Raw genomic sequence first — 8,073 nt, forward strand, 5'->3', positions numbered from 1 at the left:
GGTCTGACATCCCTGTCCCATTGTCAGTTCCTATCTGTCAACCTGACTCCACATGTGCTTGTCTCTCAACCTGTTCTTGTTTGCATATGTATAAGGCGGTATGTATTGGTTTGTAGGAATGCCTTTGTCCAGCCATGATTCTACCTGTTTGTGTGTACATATGTGCAGATTAGGATTTTTCCTTTAGTGTAGACTTACTTTATATATACTCATGGTCTATGTGGGTGTTGACCAAAGGTTTGGAGATAGCAAGAATGGGGTTACAAAATAAAAACAAGATTTAGAACTAATGTCAAATATAACTGTTCTCAGAGTCAAAGGAGAAATTTTTGATGGGCATATTCCAGTTCCCAGCATTATTTGCAAGATCCAGCCCACTTATATCCCATTGACAACCTAAATAATTACCTTTACAATGTTAACCTTCACTCTTTAATGTAAATTCTACCAAATCTCATAGAGATTTTCATTTTCTTAGAATATTCCCAATTTTGACCCCATAATGATAATTCAGAGGAGAAAAATATCCCAGGAAGAACATTTTCTAAAGCTTGAATTACTTCCTGAGGAGTAACGCTAAGTTAAAAAAGAGTGGATGAGATCCAAGATAACCCAGGGTGGGATTTAATGCTCTAATTCCTATGTATTTCAAGGTTTTTTGCTAGAGAGGTGAAAAGATGCTCTTCATATTCTGCCTGTGAACTAAGGTCTACTTTTAAATCTTCTGTGGGTCCTACTTACTACTTGGTAAAAACACAAACTCACATGGCAGTCACAGACACGCACACAGACCCCTTTATACACATATTCAAACCTGCTAACATCCTTCTTAAAGATAAGTGAAACCTCTCTTTTAGAGAGACTGTTCCTATAAAAATAGCCACAAAATGTGTACTTTGACTTTTGCTCGACAATGTCCAGGAACTTACTCGAGCCTAACATAACAAGGCACATTACAATAATTTCCTAAACAATAATAGTATTTTCTTAAGGTTCTACATATCCACAAACATATATTTTCCTTATAAGGAATCATAATTAAAAGCTGGAACTATTAGGACTGGTTATTGACATTGATCAATTTTAGCAGATGATTGACAACCTTTCACTTCATGGTTATTATATTTCTTATATGTGGACATCTGACAACATAAGTATTTAATTGTGCAAATTAGATGACAAAAGAATAATTTATGAAGTAGGTCTTACATCACATGGGAATACTGGCCTATATTTCTTTTTAAAGATGTTATACTAAATTCAAATCTGGCTAGAAAATGAATCAGCATTACAAAAATACTGAAGGCATATCAGATGTATTGATAAAATTAAAAAGGACAACCTAGGAATTCACACAACACACAGCATATGCTTCTTAGAATTAAAGCAGAATTGCCACCTGGCAAAGTTTTCATTGAAACAGGTCCTTCTACAAACACATTCAAATCTTGTTGATACGGTTACAACAACTTGAAATGATAGCATATTTGTACTCAGTTGCCAGTTTGGTTATTCATTATTTCCTCTCTCTAATACGAATTATTAAATTAAGCCTTAACTCATTTACATGCAAAATTAAATTTGAGATTCCTGTGACTTTCAAAATTGTACCATTTTGTTCTTTAGGTTTTCTAGGATAAGTTAACTTCTTATCTAAACTCATGTACTATATGATATTTTGAAGGAATAAAAAAGTTCTAAAAAGTTAAATCACATCCTCTATAAGAAAAGAAAAGCAGAAATTACATAATTAACTAGAAAATTATCATATATTCCCATAAAAATGTGGGATTAAAATAAGCATTGTGTCATTTCCCCTCTCTTCCACCTGATTTGCTATTAATATGTATTTTTCACCATTTTCCCAGCTGTCCATACAGTGAACATAAAGTTCCACTATGATCTGAGAGCAATAGCATAATGGTTAAATGCCAGCCTCTGAGCCAAAGATTCCATATCCAACCTTGGCTAATCACCGAAGCTACTTATGCTAAATAAGCATGGGCTGTTGCTTCCTCTCTATACCTAGATTTCCTTATCAGTAAAATAATTATAATAGCTGCTACCTTACAAGATTGTTGGCAGGATTAACATAAGAATAAATTTTAAGTGTTTAGTATAATCTTCAGCCCACCCACTGTACTCAATAAATGCAATCTGCTATTATTACTATATATTATTTCAGATGCCATACTAACATAAGGACTTTAAAGTGCTCATTAAGGGTAAAGATAAAATAATGGATGTCCACATCAGATTGAGCTATTTGGAAGGATTTTTCTCAGAGGAAAAGGGTAAAACTATAGTTTTAAGCTAAAAACTAGTAGTGTCATTTGCAATGTAGACTATCTTATGCAAAAAGATGGAAGTTTAGGACTATATTTTTTTTAAATATACTTTTATTGATTTTGAAGAGGAAGAGAAAGGGAGAGAGGGTAGTAACATCAATGAAGAGAGAGAAACATTGATTGGCTGTCTCCTGCACACTCCCACACTGGGGTCAGCAACCCGGGCATATGCCCTTGACCAGAATCAAACCCAGGACTCTTCAGTGTGCAGGCTGATGCTCTATTGGCTGAGAAAAACCGGGTAGGGCTAGGCCTATCTTTTGCCTAAACTTTGGTGGAAGACTTGGAAGGTCTTTTTATGTTCTAGTAAAAGAATTGTTAAATTATACTCATGGTTAAATAAGACCCCGAAGAACATTTGTTTTCTTGTTGTTGTGGGGTTTTTTTTTTTTGTACGTTTGCTTGTTTTTCTTTTACATTTTTAAAGGGTGTATAAGGAGAAGGAGAGAAGAAGGGGGAGGAACAATATGTGACAGACGTTCACAGGAAAAGTTACAACCTCTTTTCCAGAAGCCTGAGGAGGTTATATCTGACAAGTGAACCAGCAATTTTTTGTGTGTCCCTTTACTACTTGTTTGTTAGCATACACAAATTGAGACATACGGGATAGAAGCACTAAGATTAGAGATATCTCCTTTCCTGTTAAGAATTTACTGAGGGAAAAACACCTCAAGGGATTGGTGGCCAAGCTTTTTAAGGTTTGGTCAAAAGGACTAGGGATTAATAAATGAATCTGGAGGAAGTCATGGGCAAAAGGAAAATGTAGGTGAGCACAAATCTGGGGCTCCCTAACCAGATCTGATAACCAAACAGAATAACAGAACATCCAGTATTAGGTCTGGGTCAGGAGATGGCAATATCATGATAGAAAACTGAGTTAGAATCAGAACATAAATTCCAATCCCCATTAAGAAATGGGTCAAAATCCAAAGCTGGGAATGGAAAAGCAATAGAACAAGAACGTCAAGGATATTTTAGAAATGAAGTCAGATGCCTTAATCTTTCTTATTGGTGAGTCAGTTATGGTTTACCTCCCACATAACTGAGAATATTAATCTATTTTTTTCTGTATATGCTTAACTCAATATGAGATATAGCTGAGAAATTCAGACTTAGAATTTCTCAGCAGTCATGCAACCTAAAGACAGCAGCTTCTAGCTTGGATCTGCATACTATTCCTCTAAAGATTCAAACTCACAGTTAAGGTCAACATCTGGCTGGATTTAACATTCACATTTGACAGTTTCACTTTCATTACAAAATGTTTAGAATTTTTACAAGGCAGAAGCTGTCTTTTATTTTAATAAATGTTTACATATCTTTTCTTTTTTCCTTTAGGGGTGGATTTATATGCTTGAATTATTCTGTGCAGTTGAAATTGGAGGACATCTCACTAGACAAGCCACTGTAGTAAAATAAAATGCAAATGAAAGGGGCAAAGGGCACAGTATAATGAGCAAGAGGATTTACTGTCTCATATTCTATTTCCATATCTTTTGAGAGAGGGAAAAGTGAGAAAATGAGATATTGTTCTATCTGCTTTCCTTGGTAAGTTCTGGTGGATAACTTAGCTATTTGAAATCCATGGAGAATATGCCTACTAATTTCTCAAACTAATCTAAATTTCCAATTTTATTAATGCATAGGTAATGATTTAGTATTTCTATAGGTTATCTTAGTGCCAAACAATACATACATGTTCAGCACATTATTCATATTACTAAAACTGTTAAGTAAATAAGGATATGATAATGCACATGTTCACACACATCATCATCATTGAAGAAATGTAGGAGTCAAGGTAGTTTTAATAGAAACATTCTGTATGTGAAACTATGATAAAATGCATAAAAATAGGTACTGTTTAATGAGCATATTTTGTGCAAAAACTACGGGTTTGTTACTTCATGTGTATGATCTCTACTACTCACAAGAGTCTAAAAAACAGGTACCATTATCACCATTATACATCAAATGGGATAGAGATGTATAGATCAATTCACTTACACAAACTTTCTTAACAGATTTAAACCTGGTTTGTCTTTCTCTAATCCAATGTTCTGTGTACAATTACACTTTGACATATAGAACAGAGTTAAGGAATAATTTGAAAAACCACTGGATGATCAGTCTGGGAACTCAGTAAAGTTAAATGCAAATCATTGGCTAAAGTAGGACATTTCATGCCTTACGTGCACATAAATAGCCACTAAAGAGTCCTCCTTAATTGCCTTCCTCTGTGGGCACCAATTAGAAGTCCTGAAATATTAATAAACTGGCTAATTTAATAAAAATACTATTACATGTTTTCTTCCTGGATATTGCATTGAAGCACCAAGCATATCATGAGCACTCAATAAATATTAAATATTGAACAGCAACTAATAAAATGAAATTATGGTAATATATTTTGCAATGAACTCACCACAAGAAGAAATAAAACAAGTTTTAGTACTAGACCTGGAAGCTGAGCAGACTTAGAAACCTGGATAAGTGAATTAACCCTATAGGGAGGAACAAGACATTAAATGATTGTGGTCGAAAGGTTTAATAGGGGGTCAGAGTAATAAAAATTTTTATTGCAATTTGACAACTGAAACTGTCCCTCCTGATTTACATATTTTTTCTATTTCTCCAAAATTCAAAATTCACATTAAAATATATATTACTAAGCTGCTGTTATATAGTATCCATGTCCAAATATAAAGTTCCTATATTTCATTATCTATTGGTATTATCTTATTTTGAAAGAACATAAAATATGCTCCCTGAAGTTATCATCTTTTTTTCTCCTACTTTTGCATAGTCTGAGATTTTCAAAAGAGTTATAATAATAATAATAATAAATGGATGTTGGATTCCTTTATCCTTTGGCACGCAGAAGTCATTGAATTGTCAAACTCTGACACACTCAGGAGTGCATGCAGTCTCCAAGAGCATACTTCTGTAGATTTAAATTAGAGCTGCAAGTTACTGGGGAGAAACCAGGCTGGGAGCAAGCACACAGTTTCTTTTCTTAAGCAGTGGAGGAAATTGTTTCATAAAGGGGAGAAAAGCTTGCCAAATGGAGGAATCCATAGGGAAACCTCAATTTAAGCTTTTGTTCTTCAATTCATGGAAGATTCATGAAAAAAGAAGTACTTCTTAGTACTTTTAGAAAACTCTATTATCCTTCTTTTTTTTTTTTTTCCTTTACAATCCCTCTGAGGATAAGAGAGAATGCACTTAAAGTTACTATTTGGGTGACTTGATCCTTCTTCTTCTCCTTTATTCTTCTAATGGTCTCTCAAATGCTCCCAAGAAATAACACATTTAACAAGTGTTCACCTGGAGCTCAGCTACCATTTCCTCTCCCAATCCTCTGATTAACCCACTGATGGGTCTACAAACTCTATGTTCCAGTTGAAATACGACAGCAGTTACACCATTCTTCAGCTCAAATATATCTCTGATTCTACCCATTCTAATCACCCTTTTTACATGGAAAAAATATCAACACCATGGTTGGTTTCACTGAACCTATTTATACAACAATAAAACACTTAACAGCCTCAAACGCCCTGATATATTTAAAAATATTTCTTTAATTTTCATACACTCATTGTGATTACAATATCTTTGTTTTCTGTGCTACACTCTCACTCACTCTGATACAGATCGCCCCTCTACAGACACACCTTTAACTTGTAGAAAACAGGCACAGAAGTCATCCCTTGTAATACATCGTAGTTACAATAAGTTAACTTTTACTTTAGGTTAAGGCTTTCTCCATTTTTTATTAGTTTAGATAATACTCAGAAGTTTGTCACATTTCACTTTGCTAAGCAGTTTTTCTGTACTATTATAGATACTGCTTCACAGAACAAAGTAGAATAATAAGTTATTATAATATGTGTATTTAACTAAATCCTTAGATGAATGTGAATAAGATTGGCCTGCACTCAAAACTAAAAACCTGTAAAGCCAATAGAGTACAGTGACATAAAATTCTCAACAAGACTCCTACTGGAGTTTCATTAAAGTAAATCCATTTATCATTCATACATGTATATATCATGAACATCAGTGACACTACAATTAATAACAGCCTTTGAGACACAGTTTGTATTTGAAAATATCTGGAGAAAAATATCATGATTATTAAAAATATTTTTAAAAGATAAAGGATAAAGCGAGTTTCAAAAGTATGCATTTCTCTTCACTATACATTGCAGCTACAAAAGAAAATCCCCAAGAGAATTAATACGAACTTATGATAATGCAGCCTGCAGCACGGTTTTGTTTTGGTTTTGTCTGATTTTGCTGACAAGGCGATTCAAACTCTACCCTACTCATCTTTAGTAGAGGGATCAAATTATTCACCTATAAACATGCAACAATAAAATGTCATTCTTCAGGCAATACCGGCTCCTTAACATTTTCCTCTTTTTCACTGGTTTGGACCCCCAGCTCATTAGATCATTACCTGATAAATAGGAGAGGGTAATGAATTGAGAAAATAACTACGTACCTTCAGAGAAAACCTGCCCGATAACAGTCATCCATTAGGAAACTGGCAATATCCTCTGATCTATTGCCCGCAAAGCTATGACTTGAAGAGTTTCATTCCCTGGGCTCAGTTCACCAGAAGAAAATCAGCACAATTTAAATATTTCTTGGAATGTGACAGCTCTCTAGATCCCCGGTTGCAGTCTGTTCCCCAGGGATGGCAATCTGGTGTTCCTGTGTGCACAGAGCAGTGAAGATGAATTGAAAATGCTTGAGATAAATTAGGAATGGCTAAGTTAAAATTGTCTCTGCTCCAGACTCTCTCATCTGCAGTCTGTAAGCCTGTTTTTCTGTGAAAAAGCTAGATGGCAGGCTGCCTCAGTAAGTTCTTCCTAAGCGACAGAGAGCATTTCCAATGAAGAAAAATTCTCCCATTATCTAAGCTAATGTGACTGCTGCTAAATCTAGTTTTTAAAGTGGCTACTGGCAAGAAATTTATTTTCCCTATTGGTTTCTTTCAAACCACAGTCTAGAATCCATACTATCATGATTTTATATATATATATATTTACTTTTATCTATGAGAAACATTTCAAGTTTTCACCTAACATATTAAATCATAACCCTCACTGCAGTTTTAACAATCGTTTACATATAGAAAATCTCCACTTTAGGTCTTAAAGCCATTTTATTGCATTTTGCAATATTTAGAAAGTGTTTTTTTTTATTGCAATACCTCAATGTAACAATATTTTATTGACAATCACTTATTGTAATGAAGTTCCAAATAGAGGTGCACCATTTTTAAAGGTCAGTTAGAATGCAGAAGTTATATATAAAAATAAACAAGGGGAATGTGGAATCCTAATACATAAGCAAAGAAGTAAATATTTATTCTGAATACCCTCTTAAGAAAATAAGATGTTCCAAATAAAATCAAGCTTCATGAAGTATTCCCTTTCCAAATGACAATATGCCATTTTTTGAATTCTGTTTATTTCAATTGAATGATGCATTGTGATGTAAGAGTTCTTATCCCTAAATTAGAAAATTACTTTAGACTGCACTCTACTTGGTTATTGGCAACACAAAACATAAAAGGGTTATCAAAATGTTCACTTCCATTTCTTTTTTTAAAATTTATCTTTATTGTTGGAAATATTATAGGTGCCCCCTTTCCCTCTCCCCTATTAACCTCCTCCACCTCACACCTGCCCCCTCAGCCCTACCACACTTG

At 34.2% G+C, this 8,073-nt stretch overlaps 1 protein-coding gene across 1 annotated transcript in view; it reads right to left on the reverse strand.

Annotated features, from left to right (window-relative positions):
• Window positions 1-7,124, reverse strand: part of MGAT4C (MGAT4 family member C) — a 740,042-nt gene extending 732,918 nt beyond the window's left edge. Inside the window, exon 1 of the mRNA XM_070407598.1 lies at window positions 6,859-7,124. The gene's annotated coding sequence lies outside the window, so the exon portion shown is untranslated. The remainder of the gene's footprint in view (window positions 1-6,858) is intronic.
• Between the last annotated feature and the right edge of the window lie 949 nt (window positions 7,125-8,073).

Source organism: Myotis yumanensis, unplaced genomic scaffold (assembly GCF_028538775.1).
Source record: "Myotis yumanensis isolate MYYU_CA2020_CCGP unplaced genomic scaffold, mMyoYum1.0.hap1 SCAF_3, whole genome shotgun sequence".
Taxonomy (NCBI): domain Eukaryota; kingdom Metazoa; phylum Chordata; class Mammalia; order Chiroptera; family Vespertilionidae; genus Myotis; species Myotis yumanensis.